A 26,157-nucleotide genomic window follows, 5' to 3' on the forward strand; every position below is an offset into this window, starting at 1 on the left:
CTGTGTGTGTGTGTGTGTGTGTGTGTGTGTGTGTGTGTGTGTCTCATGAATAAATAAATAAAATCTTTAAAAAATAGAAAGATTAAAAAAAAAGAAAAGTTCAAAATTTCTAGGGGCTAGAATTAAAGTGTGAATGCCCAGGAACTCAGACCTGAGTTTGGATCCTAATTCACAAAAGAAATTAGAAAAATCATTATTACTGGTTTGACTCTTTGTTACCATATCCATAAAATGGAACAATTATTCCTACATCATAAAGTTTATTCATTTATTCTAACGGTTGAGAAAGTTGCCTGCCCAGAGGATTCAAAAAGTGCTCAGCAGTTACCTCAGCTCATTGTAATGTTAAAATCTCCCTCAGAACATCCCAATATCTTTTTAATAAAAAGAGCCTGCAAAATTTCCCTTGTTCAGGGAGACACACCTTTGGAAATGATTTCCCATGATCGCCTTGTTTGTACAAATAAAGTTGACTTTGTAAGGCAACTCCATTTGGTGTAGTCCCTCTCTATAACTCATCAAGGAGCGGGCCCACTTTGGTTTGGAAACTAACAGTCCTGGCATAGTAAATAGTCAATACATAATCAAGAAATGAAGGCCACCTAGTGGCTCAGGGGTTGAGCCGCTGCCTTTGGCTCAGGTTCTGATCCAAGGGTCCAGGGATCCAGTCCTGCATCGGGCTCCCTGCAGGAAGCCTGCTTCTCCCTCTGCCTATGTCTCTGCCTCTCTCTGTGTGTCTCTCATGAATCAATAAATAAAATCTTTTAAGAATAACAAAATAATTGAAAAATAAAACACATTTTTACATCTGATTGTAAAGACCAGATTATGAGCAGGTTTTTCATACACTGAATGAGAGAGAGAGAGAGAGGGAGGGAGGGAGGGAGGGAGAGAAAGAATGGGGGGGGGGGGGGGCTGGCGGGGGGCACTGGGGCCCTGGCCCTCAGCCCCTAGCACCCCCAGTGACCACATCATTGGAACAACCAAAAATAACCCTGTTAATTTTCAAGACTTTTAGAGAGGCAATACTGCCTCTATTGAATGAGAACCACTTTTTCTTGAGAGTGGGGAGTTGCTGATCTAAAGAACAACATTCTGGCGCCTCTTTCTTCCGAGGAAGACGAAGCTAACCCTTTCCTAACCCGGTCCACGGCGTCCTGCCCAGAGACTGATGACACGGCGCCACGGCTCGGGTTCTGATTGGGCAGCTGAGAAATGAAAATAGCGGATTAAAAGGAGGGAACCCCCCAACGCTTTGCGCCGCCCGGTCGCTAGCCTGGGCCGAGACCCCTCGGTGACCGTGGCCGGGCTCCCGGCTGGGCGCCGCCGCGCCGGAGCGCGCTCGCGGTGAGTCCCCTCCGGGGCCGCGCCTCCCCTCCCCTCCCCTCCCCTCCCCTCCGCGGTCGCGAGCGCCGGCTCCCGCGGCTGCGGCTCCCCCGGTCCTCGCTCCCGGCCGGGCGGGGAGCCGGGCGCCTGGGTTCGCCGCCCCCGCGCTGGGCGCAGGCCCGCGGGGAACAGAATAGCTGAGTCACGGGTGGGGTGCGTGGGTGCGGTGGGTGGCGGCGGGCGCTTCCCAGCCTCCCCCTGAAGGTTCTTTCCCGGGAACAGCGCGAAGGAGGGGGAGCGAGCCGGTCACTGGAGGGCGGCGACCGGCCGAAAGCAGCTGTCCCCGGGGCCTAGGGCAGGACTGGCCTCGGTGAGTGGGCGCGTCCGGCGGGGCGCTGGGCCTTCCTCGGGTGCCCTCCTCTCCATTTGCCTTTAGGGTCCCACATTTCCCCCACAGGCTCTAGGGCTTGTGTCTAAACCCAGATTGTGTCACACTGTTTTGTGTAACATTTCTATGGCAGCTTATGTGTTTGTTTTTGTAAAAGCTTTATTGAGGGGCGTCTGGGTGGCTCAGAGGTTGGGCATCTGCCTTTGGCTCAGGGCATGGCACTAGGGTCCCGGGATCAAGTCCCACATTCGGGCTCCCTGCATGGAGTCTGCTTCTCCCTTGCCTCTGTCTCTGCCTCTCTATCATTAATAAATAAATAAAATCTTTAAAATAATTTTAAAAAGCTTTACTGAGATATAACTCACAAACCATACAATTCATGTTCTTTTTTTTTTTAATTTTGATTTATTTATGATAGTCACACAGACAGAGGCAGAGACATAGGCAGAGGGAGAAGCAGGCTCCATGCACCGGGAGCCTGACATGGGATTCAATCCCGGGTCTCCAGGATCGCGCCCTGGGCCAAAGGCAGGCACTAAACAACTGCGCCACCCAGGGATCCCACAATTTGTGTTCAATGTAATACCACTTAGTGGGTTTTAGTGTATTCACAGAGATGTGCAGACATCACCTCAATTTTAGGACATTTTTCTGATCCCAAAAGAAACCCTGTACCCATTAGCAGTCATTTCCTATTTCTCCTCAACACCCCAGGCCTAAGGAACCACTCACCTTTCTGTATCTAAGGAGTTGCCTGTTCTTGACATTTTATATTAAAGGAATCAAACCGTTTATGGTCTTTGGTGATTGGCTTCTATGACTTATATGATGTTTTCAAAGATCATCCATATTATACCAAGTATCTGTCCTTTATTTTTTTTTTTACTGCTGAATAATACTCCATTGTATTGATATATCACATTTTGTTTATCCATTCATTATTCAGTAGGTACTCGGGTTGTTTCTTTTTGTGGTATTAAGAATGATATTGTTATCAACATTCTTTTTTTTTTAAAGATTTTTATTTATTTATTCATAGAGACAGAGAGAGAGAGAGAGAGAGAGAGAGAGAGGCATAGACACAGGCAGAGGGAGAAGCGGGCATCATACAGAGAGCCTGACATGGGACTCGATCCAAGGTCTCCAGGATCACGCCCTGGGCTGCAGGCTGCGCTAAACCGCTGCACCACTGGGGCTGCCCTGTTATTAACATTCTTGTACAAGTTTTCAAATTGAACAGAAGTTTTCAGTTCTCTTGGGTATATACCTAGGAGTGGAGTTGCGGGGTCATATGGAAACTCTATGTTTAACCTTTTGAGGAACTGCCAGACTGTTTTCCAAAGCTGCTGCACCATTTTACATTCCCACCAGCACTATATGAGAATCTCAAATTTTCTACATCCTCACCAACACTTGATATTTTCTATTTCTTAAATTATAGTCATCCTAGTGAGTGTGAAGTGGTATCTCATAATGGCTATAATATGCATTTCCCTAATGTTGACTGAGGATGCATTGTTTTTTAAATTACATAATTTATTTTTTTTAAATTTTTTTTAAATTACATAATTTAAATTTTTCTTTATTATTATTTTTAAAAGATTTTATTTATTCATGAGACACACACACACACACACACACAGAAAGAGAGAGAGAGAGAGAGAGAGGCAGAGACATAGGCAGAGGGAGAAGCAGGCTCCCTGCAGGGAGCCCGATGTGGACTCGATCCCAGGACCTGGGATCATGCCCTGAGCTGAAAGCAGATGCTCAACCAGTGAGCCACCCAAGTGTCCCTACAAAATTATTTTTAGAAAGAATTTACATGCTGAGGTTTTGAGAACTTTAACTGTGTACATCACATGTCCAAAGTCACAGAGCCTAGACTCAAAACAAGTCTCTCTAAGGCAAATGCTTGAACTTCATCTCCTCTTTCCTAAAAGAGAATATGTGATAAAACTCTTCAAGAAAATTTCTCTTGATATCTCTGTTAGAAAGGGAACGCTGCACAAGATGAATCTCTGCATGGACTAAATGGTTCATTTCTTATTTGCTATTAGAAACCCAAATGTGCAAATAACTTTTTGGTCTCTTAATTTTTCTTTGTAAAAAATAAGTGTTTCCAGGGCACCTGGGTGGCTTAGTCAGTTAAGTGTCTGACTTGATTTGATTGATCTGACTTGATTTCAGCTTAGGTCTCAGGGTTGTGAAAACAAGCCCCCAGTTGGGCTTTGTACTGGGTATAGAGTCTGCTTAGGATTCTCTCTCAACCTCTTCCTCTGCTCCTTCTCCTCCTTCTCTCTCTCTCTCTCTAAAAAAAAAAAAAAGTGTTTCCTTGACATCCTCACACTGGATCTTAGATGAAGTAGTGACACTTTCTTGGTATGCAGTACTTTTTAAATCTTTTTTTAAAAGATGTATTCATCCACTGTTTTACAGAGTGTGAGCATGGGTGGGGCAGAGGGTGAGAGAGTCCCAAGCAGACTCCACATAGAGCTCAGAGCCCTATATGGGGCTTGAGACCATGACCCAGCCAAAACCAATAGCCAGATGCTCAATCGACTGCACCACCCAGATGCCCCAGCATGAAGTGATTTTGTGCTTTTCTTCATGTCAGTGCCCTTTGGACTTCTCCTTCCCACTGTCATCAGGACATGGAATGTGGAAAGACAAAAGCTTAAACTTTGTTTAAATGCATAATTATCCAAATATTTTGAGTACACATTTTTTTTCTCTAGATATCTATTCATTTTATACTACTATCAATTTTACTTTAGATATTACCAAAACTTACTTTTTCTCTTTTTTTTACAGTTAAAAATTCAGGTTATGTAGTCTTAAAAGTGACATCCAGAAGCCTCATAAACCCACCTACATAGGAACACAGCAGTTGTAGAGGTGGAGAGAGGAGCAGCCAGAATTAGAGTTCAAATATACCTGACCAACAGCTGTGACACACTGGGGACTTTAACATTCACTGGGGACTGTAAACTTTGACACAGATCACTTAATTCTCTGAAGACTGGATCCAACAATCACGATGAATACAAGAATGTGCTATGGTAGCATGGTGAGTTCCAGACAAACCCTAGAATTCGGTACAGCTGGGGAAGGAGGCCCAAGTCCTGAGATGGTCTTAGAAGCAGAACTGATAGACCTCAGGGAAAGTGATGAAATAGTTGACCTCACCTGCGAATCGCTAGAACCTACAGTGATTGACCTAACTTGCCACGACTCTGTTGTGATTACTGAAGAAAGGAGGCGACAAGGGGGGAACACAAGGTCATTCCAAGGCCAAACTGGCAGCTCTGTGGTGAGCAGTGATAAGGAGGAGCTGATGAGAAACAGGGATGTATATGTGACCGACAGTACCTGCCATAATGCCCTGGAAGAAGAAGCTGTAAGTTGCACACTACCTGGTTATATCCGGTGCCGAATTTGTATGGATGGGTACTCGGAGATTGACCTAAGTAGGCGACACATTTACTCTACAGAATGTGGCCATATCTTTTGTAGTCGGTGCCTCTGCATGTCCCTTAAATATAATAAAAATTGCCCAGTTTGTTTGAAGAAAATCAACTGCTATCAGTACCACCGCATTTTTGTATGAGGTGTGTTGTGTTATTCAGGACAGAACCCTTGGGATGGAAACATGTCCTCGTGCAGAAAATATGGATTCTTGCCATCCAGTACACTGGACTCAAGAAGTCTGCTTTAAAAAATTGCTCTAAAAAAAAATAATTGCTCTCTGGAGTATGTGAAAAACTCGTTCATTTCTCACACAATATGAGACTCTTTTTGAATCCCTTTGGTTTCACGCTTCACGCTGGGCTTTGGTACTCAGTGTGCCACAGACTGGTGGTTGACCTCAAAGCAATTTTTCCTTTTTTTTCTTCATAGTATTCAATTTTTAACTGACCACACATGGGCATATTGGATCATGTAAACAAGGGCAACATCCTAGAGATGGTGGAGCAAATGGATGGAAGGAACCTGGGAGACTAACAATTTTGTGAGTCAGCACCACCATACAAATTTGGACTTTTACTTGAGAGACAAATAAACTTTATTCTGCTAAAGCAACCCTATATGAGGTCTTCTTTAGAATAATGGAAACTGTATATTAATTAAGGGGCCAGGCAGTGTGCTGTCTCTGGGTTTCTCTGGATTTCCTGATTCCAGTGGAATGGAAGGAAGTCAGTTCCTTCTGACCTCCTCTCCAACCGGCAGGGTACAGATCGGTACGTGGGCAGATACCATGTCCCCTGGGACTAGTATGAGGACTTGTGTAGGCACATTGAAATCTAGAATTGTGGTTCCGTGCTCTCCTCTGTGCTCTGCCAGGCCAGAGAAGAGATGCCATCACCCTGGCTTTACAGGTGTGCCTGCCTTCACCACACTGGGCAGCTAATCAACAAACTGGCATGCTTTTCTATGAACAAACACATCACTGCATCACCGTTCCAGCTGCTCCAGGGTCACAGGTCTTGAGAAGACCTCCTTGCCACTCATGCCACACCTTCAGCTAAACACATACTCTTTCTTTTTTTGCAGAGGATCATATAGCACTCACAGTTCAGCCTGCACTTTAGAACTAGAGAACTTCAGTGCCCTTTCCTTTTCTCTTAGAATGAAATAGTAAAGTTTGTTCCTTATTTCTAATGCCATAGCAGTGTTGTTCTCCAAGGCCCTGTGTCGTATCTGTCTACACACTGCACCCTCTGAAATGTTCCATACTCCAGGCTTTGGTTGCTTGACTTGGCACAGGATATGCAAGATAAATGTGGTATGCTCCCTTCTGTGGGTTCCTTTGTACATTCTAAGATGAAAAGGAGAACATGAAAATGAAAAAAAATGAACAATTTCTAAATATTATCTTCCTACATTTCAATAGATCATCTTATGCATCCCACTTTGGAGACTATTAAATGCTCTGTGACATAGCACAGTGTATCAGAAAACTGACTAATGATGGAAACATCTGAGGTGCCTCTTAAATACAGATTCTGCTTTTGCACATACTGTCTCTGTGATTAGGATAAAAAGCAGACTCTCCAGTTTGTCAGCAGCCCTCAACCCTCCCTATTGCAGTCTACTTAACCCACTACACATTTCCCTTACCTGCAAAGCTCATACAGACATTTGAGTTTTTGACTCTGCTTTAGGGGAAAAAAATAGAAGTGATTCTGACTTTTTAAAAAAAAAATCAAGATTAGTTTTATAGACAGCAAGATGCACTGATTTCAAGTGTATAATTAGATGAATTTGGGCAAATATATATAGTCATAATGACTAACACCCCAATCAAAACATAGAACAGTTCCATCATTCCAGAAAGTTCCCTTATGCCCCCTTCTAGTAAATCCCGACCCCCCACAAGCAACCACTATTCTGATTACTGTCACCATACACATGCTTGGGAACACTAACTTTTATTACTTCATTGTCTAGCCAGCTAGCTCATTGGGAAGGAAAATTTGATAGAGATTTAGATTTGGAGTATAAGTACTAGGCAGGGATCAAATGTTTTAGTGGCAGCACAATTAATACTACCTCTTTTAAGAATTGAAGCAAAAAATAAGAGAAAGACAAATACCATATGATTTCACTCATATGTGGAATTTAAGAGACAAAACGATGAACATATGGGAGAAAAAAAGAGAGAGACAAACTAGGAAACAGACTCTTACTATAGAGATCAAACTGAGGGTTGCCAGAGGGGAGGTGGGTGGGAGGATGGGTTTAATGGGTGATGGATTAAGGAGGGCACTTGTAGTGATGAGCATTGGGTGTTGTATATAAGTGATGAATCACTAAATTCTACACCTGAAAATGATATATTAATTAATCGAAATTTAAATAAGACTTTGAAGTAATCCCTGGGTGGCTCAGTGGTTGAGCATCTGCCTTTGGCTCAGGTAGTGATCCTGGGGTCCTGGGATCAACTCCCGCATTGGGATCCCCACAGGGAACCTGCTTCTCCCTCTGCCTATGTCTTCGCCTCTCTCTCTGTGTCTTTCACAAATAAATAAATAAAATCTTTTTTTAAAAAATAAGAACTTGGGGATGCCTGGGTGGCTCAGTGGTTCAGTATCTGCCTTCGGCTCAGGGTGTGATCCTGGGGTCCTGGGATCAAGTCCTGCATCAGGCTCCCTGCAGGGAGCCTGCTTCTCCCTCTTCAGGCTCCCTGCATGGAGCCTGCTTCTCCCTCTGCCTATGTCTCTGCCTCTCTCTCTGTGTATCTCTCACGAATAAATAAATAAAATCTTTAAAAAAAATAACTTGAAGAAAATAAAATACTTTAAAACAAAATGAAACAGAAAAAAAACCCTAAAAGTCTTTTGTGTGGACAGGGGTACAATAACTATTAATAAATATTAATTTAATGCAAAAAAAGAGAATTGAAGCAAGAAAGTGTCAATAACACCTACCATTTATTAAGTAATAGTTATATTCCAGGCACAGTACTAGGTACTTCATACTCCTAGGCAGTCAAGGTATACACCTAGGCAAGAACAGGAAACCAACAGGATGTCAGAGCAGAAGCTGAAGTGAGGTTGCCATAAAGCATATTAACATGAATAATTTGGCTGACTATTGTGCATGGCTGTGGGAAGAAGTGAAGTAAAGAAAAGAAGATTAAGGCCACATCATGAATAGGGAGCATTGTGTGCTGAGTTATAGAGCATATTCTATAGGTGCTAAAGAGCCCTTAAAGGCTCTGGAGGAGAGCCCCCAGAGAAAGATTCTTAAGGATTCAGCATGATCTCAGTGAAGGTCAAATATGCTGTTTGAAAGTTGAGGAAAAAATATGGAGGTGGAATTAAGAAGGGAAAATTCTGCTGTTAACTTTCCTCTCAAAATAGAAGTGAATTTAATGAAGTGTATAAGTAATAGGATGAAGTAACCTTGGTCTGAGGAATTTGTTAGTCCACTGGTACTCTCTTGCCTTCAGATGTCTAACAGTTTCATTTTTATGCCAGCAGAGCTGTGCAAGCCCTCTAAACTGTGGCAGCTCCTAGGAGATGGTGTTTCTTCTGAAGCAGCAATGGCAGGACTCCAGGGGGACAGCTGTGGAAGTTGGATTTAGCTTCCAGTCCTTTTTAGAAAAGTAGAAGCTCATTTGACCAGAGTGGATATGGGATTAGGAGATGTAGACATTCAAATGAATTTACTTGAAGCCCGATCTAGCTTTAGACCAATTTAATCTGGCAATGTGCATTTATCATTTTCTGATGTTCGCTGAGGTTACAGCAGAGAATGAAAGCCAAATTTCTTGAGCTGTAATATATCTGGATTTCATCAACCACAGATTGAAATTGAACTATTCAAGAAAGGGGTTAAGAGAGACAAGAGTAGAGAAGTCAGGCCCAAGTTTCAGCAAGGACTGGTCTTTTCTATTGTCTAGTCCAGAATGAATTTATCCATACTGTAAATATTAACTGCACCGGCCAGGAGAAACAAATTACTCTCCAAGAACCTAAAATTGTTACAAAGGATAAAATTTCCATCCTTTCCTTAGCTACACCAATTAGGTCCCACTGATTTGATATTAAAATCTGTGTACTGGGATGATTGTCCCAGGGAGTTTTAATAAAATAGGTTTCAGTGACATCGTCAGCTCAGTGTCTGTCTCTAAAATAGTAGTTTCCCTGCAGCAAGAACAGGGAACAGCAGCAGCAAACACCTGTACAAACGCACATGAACTCCCAGTGTTTCTTAACTACTGGCTTCCTTTGGCTTTCCTGACAGCCTCATGGATATCTAGAACTGGCAAAAGTCTCAAGGCAGCACAGGCCTTTATTGTCTGTAGGTTCTGGTATCCTAGCCCTATCCAGTACTCCCTGAATGGGTTCGGGTCTCAGGCTAGTAAGCAAAGTTGAGCCCTACGGTCTATTCACAGTTAGGGACAGCCGGCTTTTCTGCCAGACTTATTTATAAACCATTTTAGACATTTGTTAATACACAGTATTTTAGAAGTTAAACATGTAGTTTTCTTCTTCCATTTCCAGTTTCATAGCTGCATTTCACAGTATTAAGCAGGTGCGCTTCTGATTTTGAGACAATCTTTTTCTGTTTCACTATCCAGGGGTCTATTTACAGACAGCTCTAACATCCTAACCCTCACTATATGGGAGACATTAATCAGGTTAGCATTTGATATGGGACCTTCCCTGACCCCCTTAGCTGTCACCAGGCAAAAAGAAAAAAGATCCTATAGGGCATATTCTGTTTACCTTCTGTAGTGGCACATAGAAGGCATTTGGTCCCAGGTGTGGCTCTGCCAGTATCACCGACCCTGTAAAAGTACAGCAGAGGGGCTGCCTGGTGTGACAGGATAGAGGAAGTAGCTACTCACACTAGTTGGCTTCTCTGCTGAAAAAAGAGCCTTTAGAGAATGAACTTCTGCCTTTCCTCTGAACAAGCCCAAGCCACAGAGAAAACAGCTGTTCTAGTCTCCAACCAGAAGAGAGAAGGTGCAGTGCATTGCTAGGCATGGGGCCATTCATTAGTTCACTCATTCATCTGCTCATTTACCTGGTATTTATTAAATTTCATAGTGTGGTAGGACTGTGTAGTCAAAAAGATGTATAAGACAGGCCTTTCCTCCAAGCTAGTGGAGAAGAAATGTGAAATGTGAAAAATAGTTGTAATACAATGTAATACAATGAAAGAAATAATGCAGTGTAATAAAAGCTACAGTACAAATATCTGCCAGGTCCTCGCTGAAGCACAAAAGAGGAAATAACTGTAACTTCCTTGGAGACTAGATGGAAAATTGAACTTTTGGGTTATATTCAGCTCTGTTGGAGTTCTTGAAGATTAATACCTACGTATATCTCTTGTTATATTTCTTCTCCTTCTCTGAAGGAGAAGATTCGTAAACAATCTGCTATACCAGTGTCAGCTCATTATGTGCCAGGTGCTGCTAAGTCCGTTACATACAGCATCTCATTTAATCCTCACCACAATCCTATGAGGTAAGTATTGTCATCTATATTTTGTATATGTTAAGACTGAGGCTTGGAAAAAGAAAAGTAAATTTATGACTTTGCTTTTGGGTTTTCCCCCCCCTACAAATAGCATGATAAAATCTAGTAGTGTAGTTTCTTAGATATCACCGTCCACTGCTTACCCCCAACTTTGTTTTTAAACAGTGAAATAAAAAGTGGAAGTGTCCCTTTATGAAATCTGGGACCTCATGCTATATAGGTTTTGGCATCACAAACTTTAGAGGTGGAAGGGAGTCTTAGGAAATCACATTTTAAAGGAGGAACTGATTCTCAGAGGAGTTACATATTTTAGGCAACATTATTCAGTGTTCTGGGTTCTTCAGTGGGAGAGAAGTCTTCTGTCTTCTAAGAAGGCCAGTATTTTTGCCCCAGGGCTACAGACTCTAGGATTTAGTACAATAATCTTTATTGAATGCTGTTAAACATTTCAGCCAAGCAGCAGCTGAGTGGCTCAGTTCATGATCTTGGGATCCTGGGATCAAGCCCCGTGTCAGGGAACTTGCAACTTCCACTCCCTCTGCCCCTCTCCCCTTTTTGTGCTGTTTCTCTCAAATAAATAAAGAAAAAAATATATATATATTTAGATTTTATTTATTTATTGAGACAGAGAGAGAGAGAGGCAGAGACACAGGCAGAGGGAGAAGCAGGCTCCATGCAGGTAGCCCGATGTGGGACTGGATCCCGGGACTCCAGGATCACACCCCGGGCTCCAGGCAGTGCTAAACTGCTGCGCCATCGGGGCTGCCCAAAGAAAATATTTTTAAAAATTTCAGCCAACAACATAAATTTTCAAGATGAAACAAAATTATTATTTTTTTAAACTTAGGAACATAGTTCCTAGCTGATCATCAAAATTTCATAGCCATTTGTTTGATAAGGAGTTGTTTTTTTTTTTTTTTTTTTTTTTGATAAGGAGTTTTATCCAACAAATGACATGTACTGTTAAGGTGAGCAAGTTACAGCACTACTCAGTAGCTGTTCACATTTTAGTGAAGGGATAGACATGAAATCTAACAAAATAATTATGTACAGGTATGCAGAAAAATCTAGGGTGCTACAGAAATGTATAAAGCACTGATTCTCAACTGGGAATGAGTCCTACTCCCATACACCTAGCAGATATTTGGCAATGTCTGGAGACATTTGACTACCATAACAAGAGGGGGCGGTGTGCTACTAGCATCTAGTGAGCAGAAGCCAGAGACATGGCTAAACATCCTAAAATTCACAGGACAGTCCCCACAACAAAAACTAGCTAGCTCAAAATGTCAACAGGGCTGAAGTTGAGAAACTCTGATATAGAGCCAGCAAAATATTTTCTACAAAGGATGGGGGAGGGGAGTAAAGCTGGGTGGGGCTGGTTATGGAAGAGTTTACTAAAGAAATAATGATTGGGTGAGGGGGACAACATGTGCAAAGCTACAGACCCTGACATATTTGGGCAATCCTAAACACCAGAGGAATAGCTGTGGGCATTAAGACTGGACAGTGAGGCATTTAGTAGGAGCTAGATATTCTATAAAATCTTTTGCATTAGAGGAATTACTGTAAGAAAATCTGGTTCCATGATGGCTGTTTATATGTGGGTCACTCAGCACAGTCTAAGGACAGATCTCTGTGAACTAAAACTGCTCAAAAAAGAAATGAAGCTTTCCTCATCTTGCTTCCTTAGGGCCTAGGGTTTTCCAGGCATTTGTTTCTTTCTCAGAAATAGAGTCAGGGCTATTCAAATGGAACATGAGATCTGAGAGGTGGAATAGCTCTCTATTAAAGCCATTGAGGTGGCATCTCAATTATGGGATCACAAGCAGAGATAAGTGATTATTTCTCATGCACTAGGCTTAAATAAGTATCTGCTCAGGCAGATACTTATTTGCTCTTTCCTAGAGAATCTCAGTTCAGAATTGGGGATATATCAATCTCAGGATTAGACCCACCTTGAATCTAAATGAGTTGCCTTTCCCCTCCCCCACAAAAAAGGGTGGGTGGGTAGGCCATTCCAATCAGGGTTTCTCTTTCTCTTAAGCTAATGATGATCAAAACTGACAAACTGCCACGGAATCCTCCAGACCTCTCTCTGGCCTTGCCCTATCTCCCCAGCTCCTGAACTTTTCTTCCTTCCGTCATGATCTTAGCCCATTTTTAGCAAACTACCAGGCCCCGGACTCCTGGTCTGCAGCTCTCCTGAGCCTGTTGTGCTAGGATTCAAGTGCCTGCATCTGCTCCCTGGTGGCCTGATGATAGAGCTTAATGGAGGTGAGTGACCCTTCTCTAACTCACCTGATTTTCTAGGCATAGTGTGGGAAACTGGGTCGCAGAAGGGGTATGGATTTCAGAGCATGAAAGGAAATTTAGGGAAATATTTGTGGCAGCTTACGGCTGCTATACTTTCTTTGGGTATTGGAATAACTAAGGATTTATTTATTTATTTTAAAGATTTATTTATTTTAGTAGGGGGGCGGCAAGGAGGGACAGAGGGAGTGGGAATTTCAAGCAGACTCCCTGCTGGGCACAGAGCTGGACATGGGGCTAGATCCCACAATGCTGAGATCACGACCTGAGTGGCAATCAAGAGCTGGCTGCTTAACTGAGTCACCTAGATGTCCCTGGAATAACTGAGAATTTAGATAAGAGAGTTTGGTAGGTAAGTAGTGATGCCCACCATAAACTTTTGAGAAAAATTAAACTAAATGCTATATAAAAATTTACTTTCTTTATTAACTAATCACTTTAATTATTTTTTCTATTCTAAAGATTATTTTGTTGTTTCAGTATGCATGGATCTGTTTCATCCCTTTCACATTTTAATTCTAGTATAGTTAACATACAGTGTTATATTAGTTTAAGTGTATAATATGGTGATTCAACAATCCTATATATTACTCAGTGCTCATCAAGATAAGTGAACTCTTAATCCACCTTCACCTATTTTTTTTTAAGATTTTATTTATTTATTCATGAGGGACACACAGAGAGAGGCAGAGACACAGCAGCAGGAGAAGCAGGCTCCCTGTAGGGAGCCGGATGTGGGACTCAATCCCAGGACCCCAGGATCATGACCTGAGCCAAAGGCAGATGCTCAACCATTGAGCCACCCAGTTGCCCCCTCTTCACATATTTCACCCATCTTAATCACTTTATTTTAGGTTGAAAAAATTTATTATGTATAACTGTTTGCCAGTTATACCATAACATTTGATATTTTATATTTATAATAGAGCTCATACTCACAGGAATTAAACATTTTTTGGTCTTCCAGCTACTTATTTTTATCTTTAGTTGCATCTTTCAAAATTGACTGAAGAACTAATCTTTTTTTTTTTCACTACAGTGAAGTCTGGGGTTATTTATACCTGTTAGAATTCTAAAAAGTTATAAAAAGTTATAAATTCTAAAAAAGTTATAAATTCTAAAAAGTTAGAACTGGCATTAGCTAAGATATACTTTTTTTTTTTTTAAGATTTTATTTATTTATTCGCGAGAGACACACAGAGAGAGACAGCAACATAGGCAGGGAGCCCGATGTGGGACTAGATCCTGAGACTCCAGGATCACGCCCTGGGCGAAAGGCAGGTGCTAAACCGCTGAGCCACCCAGGGATCCTGCTAAGATATACTTTTTTTAAAAAATTTAATTCCAGTATAGTTAACATACAGTGTTATTATATTAGTTTCAGGTATACAATATAGTGATATGATAATTCTACACATTATTTAGTGCTCACCATAAGTGTACAATCAATCCCCTTTGCCTATTGCACCCATCCACCCACCTACCACTCCTGCAGTAACCACCAATTCATTCTCTATAGTTGTTTATTTTGTTTTGTCTTTTTTTTCTTTGTTCATTTGTTTTGTTTCTTAAATTCCACATATGAGTGAAATCATATGGTATTTTTCTTTCTCTGGCTTATTTTGCTTAGCATTATACTCTAGAGCCATCCGTGTTGTTGCAAATGGCAAGATTTCATTCTTTTTTTTTTTTTTAAGATTGTGATTTCCTAAGATTTCCAGATAGAAAAATTTCAGAATCTCCCTTGTTTTCCAATTTTCAGAATCTCCTATTTTTCCCTCTAGCGTAGTGGGAAATTGTTCCAGCAATTTTGCCTCACAAGTTTGATCCATTTTATAAATTCAACTGCACAAAACATTGATTGGACCTCTGCTGACTCAATGATTAGGAAAACAGGCTTTCGGGTTAGATAACCAGTTCCAATCCAGGCTCTACTACTTCATTACTGTGGGATCCTGGCAAGTTATTTAACCTCTCTAAGCTTCAATTTCCTTAAAAATGGTGGAATAATATCTATGTCATAAGGCTTTTAAGAGGATTAAATGAAATAATGTACTTAAAGCATTTTGCACAGTAAATGGTCAATATTAGTTAATATGATTAATGTTTTGTAGAAGAGTCCATATTCTTGAAAGTCAGGGTAATTGGCAAAACTTCAATTGGCAAGATAAATTTACAATCAAATAACAAAAACTCATTTAATATCAACAATAACATTAAATATATATTTTTATATACAAAGTGTATGAGTCAGTGGTTTTTCACAACTACAAAGTTATACCATCATCACTACTATCTAATTCTAGAGCATTTTCATCACCACAAAAAAAAAAATTCCATACCCATTAGCAATTGCTCCTCATTCCCCTCTTTCCCCAGTCCTGGAAACTACTAGTCTACTTTAAATATATTTTAGGGACACCTGGGTGGCTCAGCGGTTGAGTGTCTGCCTTTGGCTCATGGTGTGATTCTGGGGTCTGGGGATGGAGTCCCCACATCAGGCTCCCTGCAAGAAGCCTGCTTCTCCCTCTGCCTGTCTCTGCCCCCCATCCCCCATCTCTCATGAATAAATAAATAAAATCTTTTAAAAAATAAAAAATAAATGTATTTTAAAAACACATTGAATAAAATTCCTAAATATCATCCATTTCCATGGCTAGGAGTAACAACTGGCTCTGGCAGGCAACTTTTCTCTTAAATCACCAATTGGCCAGGTTCTCCCACAAGTTTTATCTTATTCAGAATGCACCTAATTTTAAAGCTTTCCAGACAGATTGATGGGTTTAAAATGCGATGTTTTTTGTACTTACATATTTCCAGAGGGGCATATTTTTCTGAGTTTGGTCTTCTAAGCACATTGAGAGGGTGGAGAATAATTAGATTTTTTTCTCTTTGAATTGCCCACTCAGCCTAATGCAAAAAAATTAAAGAATCTTAAGAAATTTTTTTGTTATCTATTGGTTAATGAAACTAAAATGAATCATTAATATATGAAAGGATGAAATATATGAAATCTTAAAAAAAACCCTAATATAAAATATAAAAATTAAAAATTTTCACTGTACAACAGAACCATGGGAGATAAGACTAGAAATAGGAGTTTGCAAAACGTTGTAGAGAATTCTGAAGTCTAGGGCCTTTTTAATTAAAAAACAAAACCAAAACCCACACAACTTATTTTGTTAGGCTATGGAAAGCAAAAGAAGATTTCTGAGGCAGAGAAATGTTAGCAATGATTATTTCTACTATTACTGACTATACTTTGTAACTGACTAGATGATGGGAAAGGAAAAAGAGAACACCCAAAGATAACTCAGATTTCAAAACTGGGATATGGGTGGTATAATAAATAGAAATAGGAAGTTAAGAGAAGGAACTGACTTAGGGAGAAAGGTGAATTATGTTTCAGGCTTGTTGAGTTTCAAGGACCCAGTTGTGAGCTCAGAGATGTGAGCTTAGAGATACAGATTTGGAAGTCACCTCATAGAGGTTGTACACAAAGTTGGAAATGAATGGCTTACTTGGGAAGAAGAGTATGGAGCTAGAAGAGAGCTGAAGATAGACAATGGTGATTGTTTACACTTAAGAAAGTGAAAAGAGGAAAAGAAACCAACCAAAGCAGGGGAGTGTCAGAGACAGGAGAACTAGAACAGTATAATATCACAAAAGCCAAAGGAGAAACTCAGTAAGTCAAGAAGGATGAAGATTGAGAGTAAGTCATTAAATGAGCGTTTAGCAAACTCCATGACAAAATTCCAGAAAACAGTTATTAAAGTGTGCCAAGGTAGAAGGTCTGTTACAAGAGCAAAGATTCAGACAAGTTATCGTAAGAGGTAACCACACTTACCATGAGGATAAAAATGCATTCCTCCAACTTTATTTGTTGAACCCCCTACTATGGCTAGGAATTGCGCTAGGCATAGGAATCCAGGAAGAGTCATAGGACAGTGCTGTGGTTAATGTAACATAGCCACTTTCCACATTTTTTTCTCTATATAATTCTTGTCTTTACCAATTAACTGACTCCATCCTACATTTCTGCATTTCTTCTGTCTTATGTTTAAAATTTCACTCCTAGATTCTGTTTCCTTTATGATTCTTCATGTCATGACCTTTCATGTTCCAAAGTCTACCTCATGGCTATCTATTTGATTTGCTTCATCTGTCAGTTTTCTGATTCTATTTCCAAAGTTAAATTCGCAAGAGGTTCTAGTTTGCCCAGATCATTTTTTTGCATTAGGTCACACCTTGGGTTGTTAAACAGCTTATGGAATGAGTCAGAAGCCCACCTATATTTTATTCACCTGTGGCCTGAGACAGAATGGGAAGGCCACATGATGAATGCAGTCTTCCTTTTTTTTTTTTTTTTTTAAAAAAAAAGAAAGGTCTGTTTATTTATTTTGAGAGAGACAGAAAGCACAAACATGAGCACAAGCAGGAAGAGCAGAGAGAGAAGGAGAGAGAATCTGAGGCAGACTCCGTGCTGACCAGAGAGTTCAATCTCACTATACTGAGATCACAACCTGAACTGAAAGCAAGAGTCAGATGCTTAATTGACTGTGCTACCCAAACACCCCAGGAATGTAGCCCTGACCTTTAGCATAGACTGTGCAAATGACAGCAACTTTGATTAACACATCTAGTAGGTACTGGGGATGAATCTCGGTTTTAAAAAATCCAGGTGTTCAGAGAACAACACATAGCCTTTTCTGTAGCACTGCTTAATACTGACTTTAAGTACCCATTTGTAAGGGCTGGAGAGAAATTCACATTGTAATCTTTGAGGAGAGGCATCCACACTTTTTACTGCTGAAAGTACATTACCGAATCTGGTCAAGATGGTATATGAAGGACATACTGAAATATCTCTATAAATTGCTCCCCTAGACACATAGAAATATTGGATAAAGTGTCAAAAACAACTTAAGCTTTAGTTTTCAAATGGTAGAATAAAAATAGTAGTTTTGTTTCTTATTTTCTCAGAAACTTACCCTTCTTTAACTCAAAACTACAAGGAGAATGAAAATCAGACAAACTCTATTTTCAATATAACTAGAGACATCTATAACCCTGGATTACAACCCTATGAAGAAGGACTGCCCAATACAGTGAAAGTCAAATAGGAATGAGATCATGGATGCTTAGGGATGTAGATTTTATGCAAAGCAAGAATGATATAGCTCTCCAGAGAAAGTGCCCCAAGACCTGTAAGCACTTGTACAGAACAATGAAAACAGGCAAGGTGGCTAAAGCAGGAGCTTTCATAGACCCGTTTGTCACCAAGATTTGAGACATAGGGAAAGTGAAGTTGAACAAGGACAAATAAGCCATATTTGTGGAAAGCAGTCGGTTGGTCTAGAATAGTGGAGGAAACAGACTGCGTTGTAAGCAACTCTGCAATGCTAACCATGAGGAAAAGTAAGGGCTATAAGAGCTCATAGATACAATGTTTCATTAAGAAAATAGTCTCAAATATGGCTTGTCTCTACCCTTTTGCCAATTTCTTATAAATAGCTTATTCAGGAAGAACTCACTTCATTCAAAGATGTTTAAGGAAACAAAAAATAAACAGTATCTATAAAAAAGAATGGGAGAAAGGCAGCCTGGGTGGCTCAGTGGTTTAGCCCCGCCTTCAGCCCAGGACATGATCCTGGAGACCTCGGATCAAGTCCCAGGTCAGGCTCCCTGCATGGAGCCTGCTTCTCCTTCTGCCTGTGTCTCTGCCTTTCTATCTGTTTCTTGAATAAATAAAGAAAATCTTAAAAAAAAAAAAAAAAAAAAAAGAATGAGAGAGCAAAGCACAGACAGCTACCAAATGTAGTTAGAAAATAAGAAAAGAAAAAATAAATAAGAAAAGGAGGGGATCCCTGGGTGGCTCAGTGGTTTGGCGCCTGCCTTCAGCCCAGGGTGTGATCCTGGAGACCCGGGATCGAGTCCCGCGTCGGGCTCCCTGCATGGAGCCTGCTTCTCCCTCTGCCTGTGTCACTGCCTCTCTCTCTCTCTCCCCCACCCCCGTGTCTCTATGAATAATAAATAAATAAATCTTTAAAAAAGAAAATAAGAAAAGGAGATTAAGAAGAATGAAGGCTGAGTAAGAAACTCCTATGTCTGATAGGAGTTTCAGAAAAAAAGAGACTGGAGAGAATGGTGGAGAGGTAATATTCAAAGAGAAAATGGCTATATTTGATCCAAGCAGGCAAGATTCAGGTTTGGGGAAATCGGGTGTCAGGGATAGTGAACACAGGTGGTATACAACACTAGGCAGTCAAGGTCTAGGGACACAAGCCCAAGACATGAAAATCTAGGTATGGGAAGGAGCAACATAAATAGTCATCAATGAGAATGGAATTTGATGATGGGGCAGCCCCGGTGGCGCCTGTAGCCCAGGGCGTGATCCTGGAGACCCTGGATCGAGTCCCACGTCAGGCTCTCTGCATGGTGCCTGCTTCTGTCTCTGCCTCTCTCTCTCTCTGTGTGTCTCTATGAATAAATAAATAAAATCTTTTTAAAAAATGAAAAAAAAAAAAGAATTTGATGATGAGTTTTAAAATTTTCAGCTTTAGAAATAAAGCAGTTCTGGGTACTCAAATTTTCAAGGGGATGTACAGCAGGAGAGAACTCTGGTGGACGCGTAGGTGGCTCAGTGATTGGGCATCTGCCTTTGGCTCGGGGCATGATCCTGCTCTGGGGATTGAGTCCCACATCAGGCTCCCTGTGAGGAGCCTGTATCTCCCTCTGCCTATATCTCTGCCTGTATCTCGTGTCTCTCATGAATAAATAAATAAACTCTAAAAACAAAAGAAGACAAAAAAGAATTCTTTGGATTCCCTTGATTCTATCACATGACTATTAGAACAAGTTTTGAGTTCTAGTTTCCCTTTCAAGGGCATGAGATGTAATCCATGGACCAATCCTCAGGGATTCTGCCTCAGAATATATCTTCTATTCATATTTAAGTTTTTCATCCTTTGGAAAACATAATCTACAAGGTGAGAAATAGTATATGTCCATTTAATATTTCTTTTTCCCCCATAATAATCTTCCTCACTTTTTGTCTGCCTAAGATATGATCTGTCAAGTCCCATATTAGAGATCCTAGATGTTTCTCGTGGCCATACCTCCTACTCAAGTGTCAGGGACCTGTCAATTATGCTCCCCTAAAAATTCTTGTATCTGTCACACAAATTACCTCCTACTTTGAGGAGGTCTCATCTCAGTTCCCATTTTATGCTCCTAGATCACAGCCTTTCAGCTTTAGCATTTATTTAAGAAAGGGTAAGAATACTCAGAGCTGCCTATGGTATATACCGGGAGCAACAAGTACTTGCATTTGAAACTTTGAGATGGGCAAGGTCATTTTAGGAACTGTGGTAGAAAACTTTGTAGAAAGCAGAGCCTAGAATCCTGAAATCTGAGCAGCCAATAGTTATAACCAGGTCTTCCACATGGTTAAGACAGACAAGCCCCTGAGACTCCAGAAATTCAATTCTGGTAAGGGTGTGGCCTGTGAGATGGAACTATAGCCCCTCCTTGCTGATTCCAGAGCACAGACACGCCCAACCCATAGCTAGTGCTCAGATGATATAGGATAAAGGTAAGTGGAATGGGACAGAAAGGTAATACTACCCCTAGACTTGGGCAATGAGTGGTGGGGGAGGGGTTCTTTCCTGGGCCTGTGCTTTGAGGCTCCTAGACTGAGCCTCCTCTAGTTATGTTCTTCTTTACAAGACAAGGAGTCCATGAGACTAAAGAGCCTATTACTCTCTCTTACTTTGAATCACATGCCATGTATCCAGAACTCTAAAATTCTCTGTCCAAAAGATTCTTAGCCCATTGCTAGGGCCTCTATAGCTCCCAGCTGTGTGCCCAAAAGGTAGCTGTGTTAGATTGTGTGTGTGTGTGTGTGTGTGTGTGTGTGTGTGTGAAGCTTGTTGTTTGGACTCAGTTTTCCACACACATGATTATGAGGTGTATGGGACAGGGTAAGCAGTCTCGGAGGTGAAAACAAGAATGGGTGAGGTGCTTCTAGTTGTACTTTATCCTGACTCACAAATATTAGTGGAGACCCAGATGTGAGCAGTTTATGGGCACAGCCTCTCTTTATTTCACTCATTTTAATGCCCCAGCAAGTATGGACATTAGAACAGAGCTGGCATTATTAAATGCTTGCTTCATTAGACTCTTAGATATTGATTGTAGCCACTTCTGGTGGCTACACATCAAATAGTAGCTATAATACAGCATTCAAAGCAGGATATGTTCAGTATAAAAATTTTGGCTCTGGAGTCAGATATAGCTTCAATTTTTTGAATTGTGGTAAAATTTACATAAAATTAACCATTTTATTTTATTAAGATTTTTACTTATGTATTTGAGACAGAGAGATACAGAGGGAGAGGAAGAGAGAGAATATGAGCAGGGGGAGAGACAGAGGGAGAGGGAGAAGCAAGTTCCCTGCTGAGCCAGGAGCCTGATGTGGGGCTTGTTGATACAGGGCTTGGACCCAGGACTCTGGGATCATGACCTGAGCTGAAGGCAGATGCTTAACTATCTGAGCCACCCAGGCACTCCTCAAATTAACCAATTTAAAGTGTATAATTCAATGAGTGATATTTAGCACATTCACAATATTGTGTAACTATTGCCTCTATTTAATTCCAAAATATTTTTATGATCCCCAAAAGAAACCTCATACTGGTTGATCAGTCACTCCCCATTTGTCCCTTCCTCCCAGCCTTTGGCAACAACTAATTTGCTTTTTGTCTCTATGTATTTACCTTTTCTGGATATTCATACAAACGAAATAATATAATATGTGACCTTTGTGCCTGGCTTCTTTACTTAGCATACTGTTTTTGAGGTTTGTCCATGTTGTGGCATGTATCAGTAATTCATTCCTTTCTGTAATGGAATAATCTTTCATTTCATGGATGTGCCACAATTTGTTTATCCATTCATTTGATGAACATTTGGGTTGTTTCCACCTGAGACTAATGTGAATAGTGCTGCTATTAATATTTGTGAACAAGTTTTTGTTTGAATACCTGTTTTTAATTATTTTGGGTAGGGGCACCTGGGTGGCTCAGTGGTTGAGCATCTGTCTTTGGCTCAGGTCCTGATCCTGGGGTCCTGGGATCAAGTTTCTCATTGGGCTCCCCGCAGGGAGTCTGCTTCTCCCTCTGCCTATGTCTCTGCCCCTCCCTGTCTCTCTCATGAATAAATAAACAAAATCTTTAAAATAATTCTTTTGGGTATATGCCTACTTGTGGAATAGTTGGCCATATGTTAATTCTGTTTAACCTTTTGAGGAACTGCCAACCTCTTTTCTACAGAGGCTGTACCATCTTATACTCTCAATAGGAATGAATGAGGGTTCCAATTTCTCCACATCTCCACCAAATACTTGTTATTTTCTATTTAAAAAATTGTAACAATCCTAGTTGGTGTTTACCAACCATTATGGTTTTTATGTGCATTTCCTTAATGATGCTGAGCATCTTTCATGTGCTTGTTGACCATCTGTCTATCTTCTTTGGAGAAATGTCTATTCAAGTTTTTTGTTCATTTTTAAATTGTTTGTCTTTTTGCTCTTGAGTTTGTTAGAGTTCTTTATATATCCTGGATACTAGATCTTTATCAGGTATAGGCTTTACAAATTTTTTCCCTCAGTCTTTGAGTTGTCTTTTCATTGTTTTGTGAAGAAAACTAAAATTAGCTTATTTTCTTGTGATATCTTTATCTGGCTTCAGTATCAGGATAATGCTGGCCTCACAGAATGAGTTAGGAAGTGTTCCCTCCTATATTACTTTCTGAAAGAGTCGGAGGACTGATGATAATTCTTTTAATGTTTTGTAGAATTCACCATTAAAGTCATCTGGTCCTAGGCTTTTCTTTATTAGTAGGTCTTTTTTTTTTAAAGATTTATTTCCCCGGGACACAAGGCTGGTTCAACACTCGTAAAACCATCAATGTGATTCATCATATCAGCAAGAGAAAAACCAAGAACCATATGATCCTCTCATTAGATGCAGAGAAAGCATTTGACAAAATACAGCATCCATTCCTGATCAAAACACTTCAGAGTGTTGGGATAGAGGGAACTTTCCTCGACATCTTAAAAGCCATTTACAAAAAGCCCACAGCAAATATCATTCTCAATGGGGAAGCACTGGGAGCCTTTCCCCTAAGATCAGGAACAAGACAGGGATGTCCACTCTCACCACTGCTGTTCAACATAGTTCTGGAAGTCCTCGCCTCAGCAATCAGACAACAAAAAGACATTAAAGGCATTCAAATTGGCAAAGAAGAAGTCAAACTCTCCCTCTTCGCCGATGACATGATACTCTACATAGAAAACCCAAAAGCCTCCACCCCAAGATTGCTAGAACTCATACAGCAATTTGGTAGCGTGGCAGGATACAAAATCAATGCCCAGAAATCAATGGCATTTCTATACACTAACAATGAGACTGAAGAAAGAGAAATTAAGGAGTCAATCCCATTTACAATTGCACCCAAAAGCATAAGATACCTAGGAATAAACCTAACCAAAGAGGTAAAAGATCTATACCCTAAAAACTATAGAACACTTCTGAAAGAAATTGAGGAAGACACAAAGAGATGGAAAAATATTCCATGCTCATGGATTGGCAGAATTAATATTGTTAAAATGTCAATGTTACCCAGGGCAATTTACACGTTTAATGCAATCCCTATCAAAATACCATGGACTTTCTTCAGAGAGTTAGAACAAATTATTTTAAGATTTGTGTGGAATCAGAAAAGACCCCGAATAGCCAGGGGAATTTAAAAAAAAAAGCACCATAGCTGGGGGCATCACAATGCCAGATTTCAGGATGTACTACAAAGCTGTGGTCATCAAGACAGTGTGGTACTGGCACAAAAACAGACACATAGATCAATGGAACAGAATAGAGAACCCAGAAGTGGACCCTGAAATGTATGGTCATCTAATATTCGATAAAGGAGGAAAGACTATCCACTGGAAGAAAGACAGTCTCTTCAATAAATGGTGCTGGGAAAATTGGACATCCACATGCAGAAGAATGAAACTGGACCACTCTCTTTCACCATACACAAAGATAAACTCAAAGTGGATGAGAGATCTAAATGTGAGACAAGAGTCCATCAAAATCATAGAAGAGAACACAGGCAACACCCTCTTTGAACTCGGCCACAGTAACTTCTTGCAAGATACATCCACAAAGGCAAAAGAAACAAAAGCAAAAATGAACTATTGGGACTTCATCAAGATAAGAAGCTTTTGCACAGCAAAGGATACAGTCAACAAAACTAAAAGACAACCTACAGAATGGGAGAAGATATTTGCAAATGACATATCAGATAAAGGGCTAGTTTCCAAAATCTATAAAGAACTTATTCAACTCAACACCAAAGAAACAAACAATCCAATCATGAAATGGGCAAAAGACATGAAGAGAAATCTCACAGAGGAAGACATGGACATGGCCAACATGCACATGAGAAAATGCTCTGCATCACTTGCCATCAGGGAAATACAAATCAAAACCACAATGAGATACCACCTCACACCAGTGAGAATGGGGAAAATTAACAAGGCAGGAAACCACAAATGTTGGAGAGGATGCGGAGAAAAGGGAACCCTCTTACACTGTTGGTGGGAATGTGAACTGGTGCAGCCACTCTGGAAAACTGTGTGGAGGTTCCTCAAAGAGTTAAAAATAGACCTGCCCTACGACCCAGCAATTGCACTGTTGGGGATTTACCCCAAAGATTCAGATGCAATGAAACGTCGGGACACCTGCACCCCGATGTTTCTATCAGCAATGGCCACAATAGCCAAACTGTGGAAGGAGCCTCGGTGTCCATCGAAAGATGAATGGATAAAGAAGATGTGGTTTATGTATACAATGGAATATTACTCAGCCATTAGAAATGACAAATACCCACCATTTGCTTCAACGTGGATGGAACTGGAGGGTATTATGCTGAGTGAAATAAGTCAATCGGAGAAGGACAAACAGTGTATGTTCTCATTCATTTGGGGAATATGAATAATAGTGAAAGGGAATATAAAGGAAGGGAAAAGAAATGGTGGGAAATATCAGGAAGGGAGACAGAACATAAAGACTCCTAACTCAGGGAAACGAACTAGGGGTGGTGGAAGGGGAGGAGGGAGGGTGTTGGAGGGGAATGGGTGACGGGCACTGAGGTGGACACTTGACGGGATGAGCACTGGGTGTTTTTCTGTATGTTGGTAAATTGAACACCAATAAAAATTAATTAAAAAAAATAAATAAAGATTTATTTATTTATTTATGATAGACATAGAGAGAGAAAGAGAGGCAGAGACACAGGAGGAGGGAGAAGCAGGCTCCATGCCGGGAGCTTGACATGGGACTTGATCCTAGAACTCCAGGATCGTGCCCTGGGCCAAAGGCAGGTGCCAAACCGCTGAGCCACCCAGGGATCCCTATTAGTAGGTTCTTGATTATTAATTTAATCTTTTGTTGTAGGTCTATTTAGGTTTACTGTTTTTTCTTGAGTCAGTTTTGGTAGTTTATGTGTTTTTAGGAATTTTTCCATTTCATCTAGGTTATCCAATTTGTTGGTAGACAAGTGTTTATAGTATTCTCTTATAATTCTTTTTTAGTTCTAAGGTTCTATAGTAACGCCCCCACTTACATTTCTGATTTTAGTTATTTCAGTCTTCTTTCTCCTTTCTAAAATCATTAATCCTCCTCCCCCTCCTTCTCCCTTCCTCCTCTTCCTTCTTCTTCTTTTTAGTTTTTTAAGGTAGAAAATTAGGTCATTGATTTGTGGTCTTTTTTTAAATGTACGTGTTTATCACTATAAATTTAGCTGTGAGTACTGCATTTTACCACACGCCATAAGTTTTTGTCTTAATATTTGCCATACTATTCCCATCTATCTTTTGGTAAATATTTGTATGAAATATACTTTCCTATTCTTTATACTTTTAGCCTATTTGCATTCTTGCACATAAAGTGAGTCTCCTGTAGACAGCATATAGTTCAATCATGTTTCTTTTGTCCATTCTCCCAAGTTCTGTCTCTTAATCAGAGTTTAAGACATTTGCATATAAAGTCAATACTGATATGGAAAGACTCATTTTAT

The 26,157-nt window shown here is 40.5% G+C and overlaps 1 protein-coding gene and 1 pseudogene across 1 annotated transcript in view; both read left to right on the forward strand.

The window, feature by feature from the left end:
- The first annotated feature begins 1,236 nt into the window (after positions 1-1,236).
- LOC112920025 (E3 ubiquitin-protein ligase RNF4 pseudogene) lies at positions 1,237-5,794 on the forward strand (annotated as a pseudogene).
- The window catches only part of TRIM69 (tripartite motif containing 69), a 57,701-nt gene continuing 32,799 nt past the window's right edge, over positions 1,256-26,157 (forward strand). Inside the window, exon 1 of the mRNA XM_025998367.2 lies at positions 1,256-1,347. The gene's annotated coding sequence lies outside the window, so the exon portion shown is untranslated. The remainder of the gene's footprint in view (positions 1,348-26,157) is intronic.

The sequence above is a fragment of the Vulpes vulpes genome, chromosome 15 (assembly GCF_048418805.1).
Source record: "Vulpes vulpes isolate BD-2025 chromosome 15, VulVul3, whole genome shotgun sequence".
Classification (NCBI taxonomy): Eukaryota; Metazoa; Chordata; class Mammalia; order Carnivora; family Canidae; genus Vulpes; species Vulpes vulpes.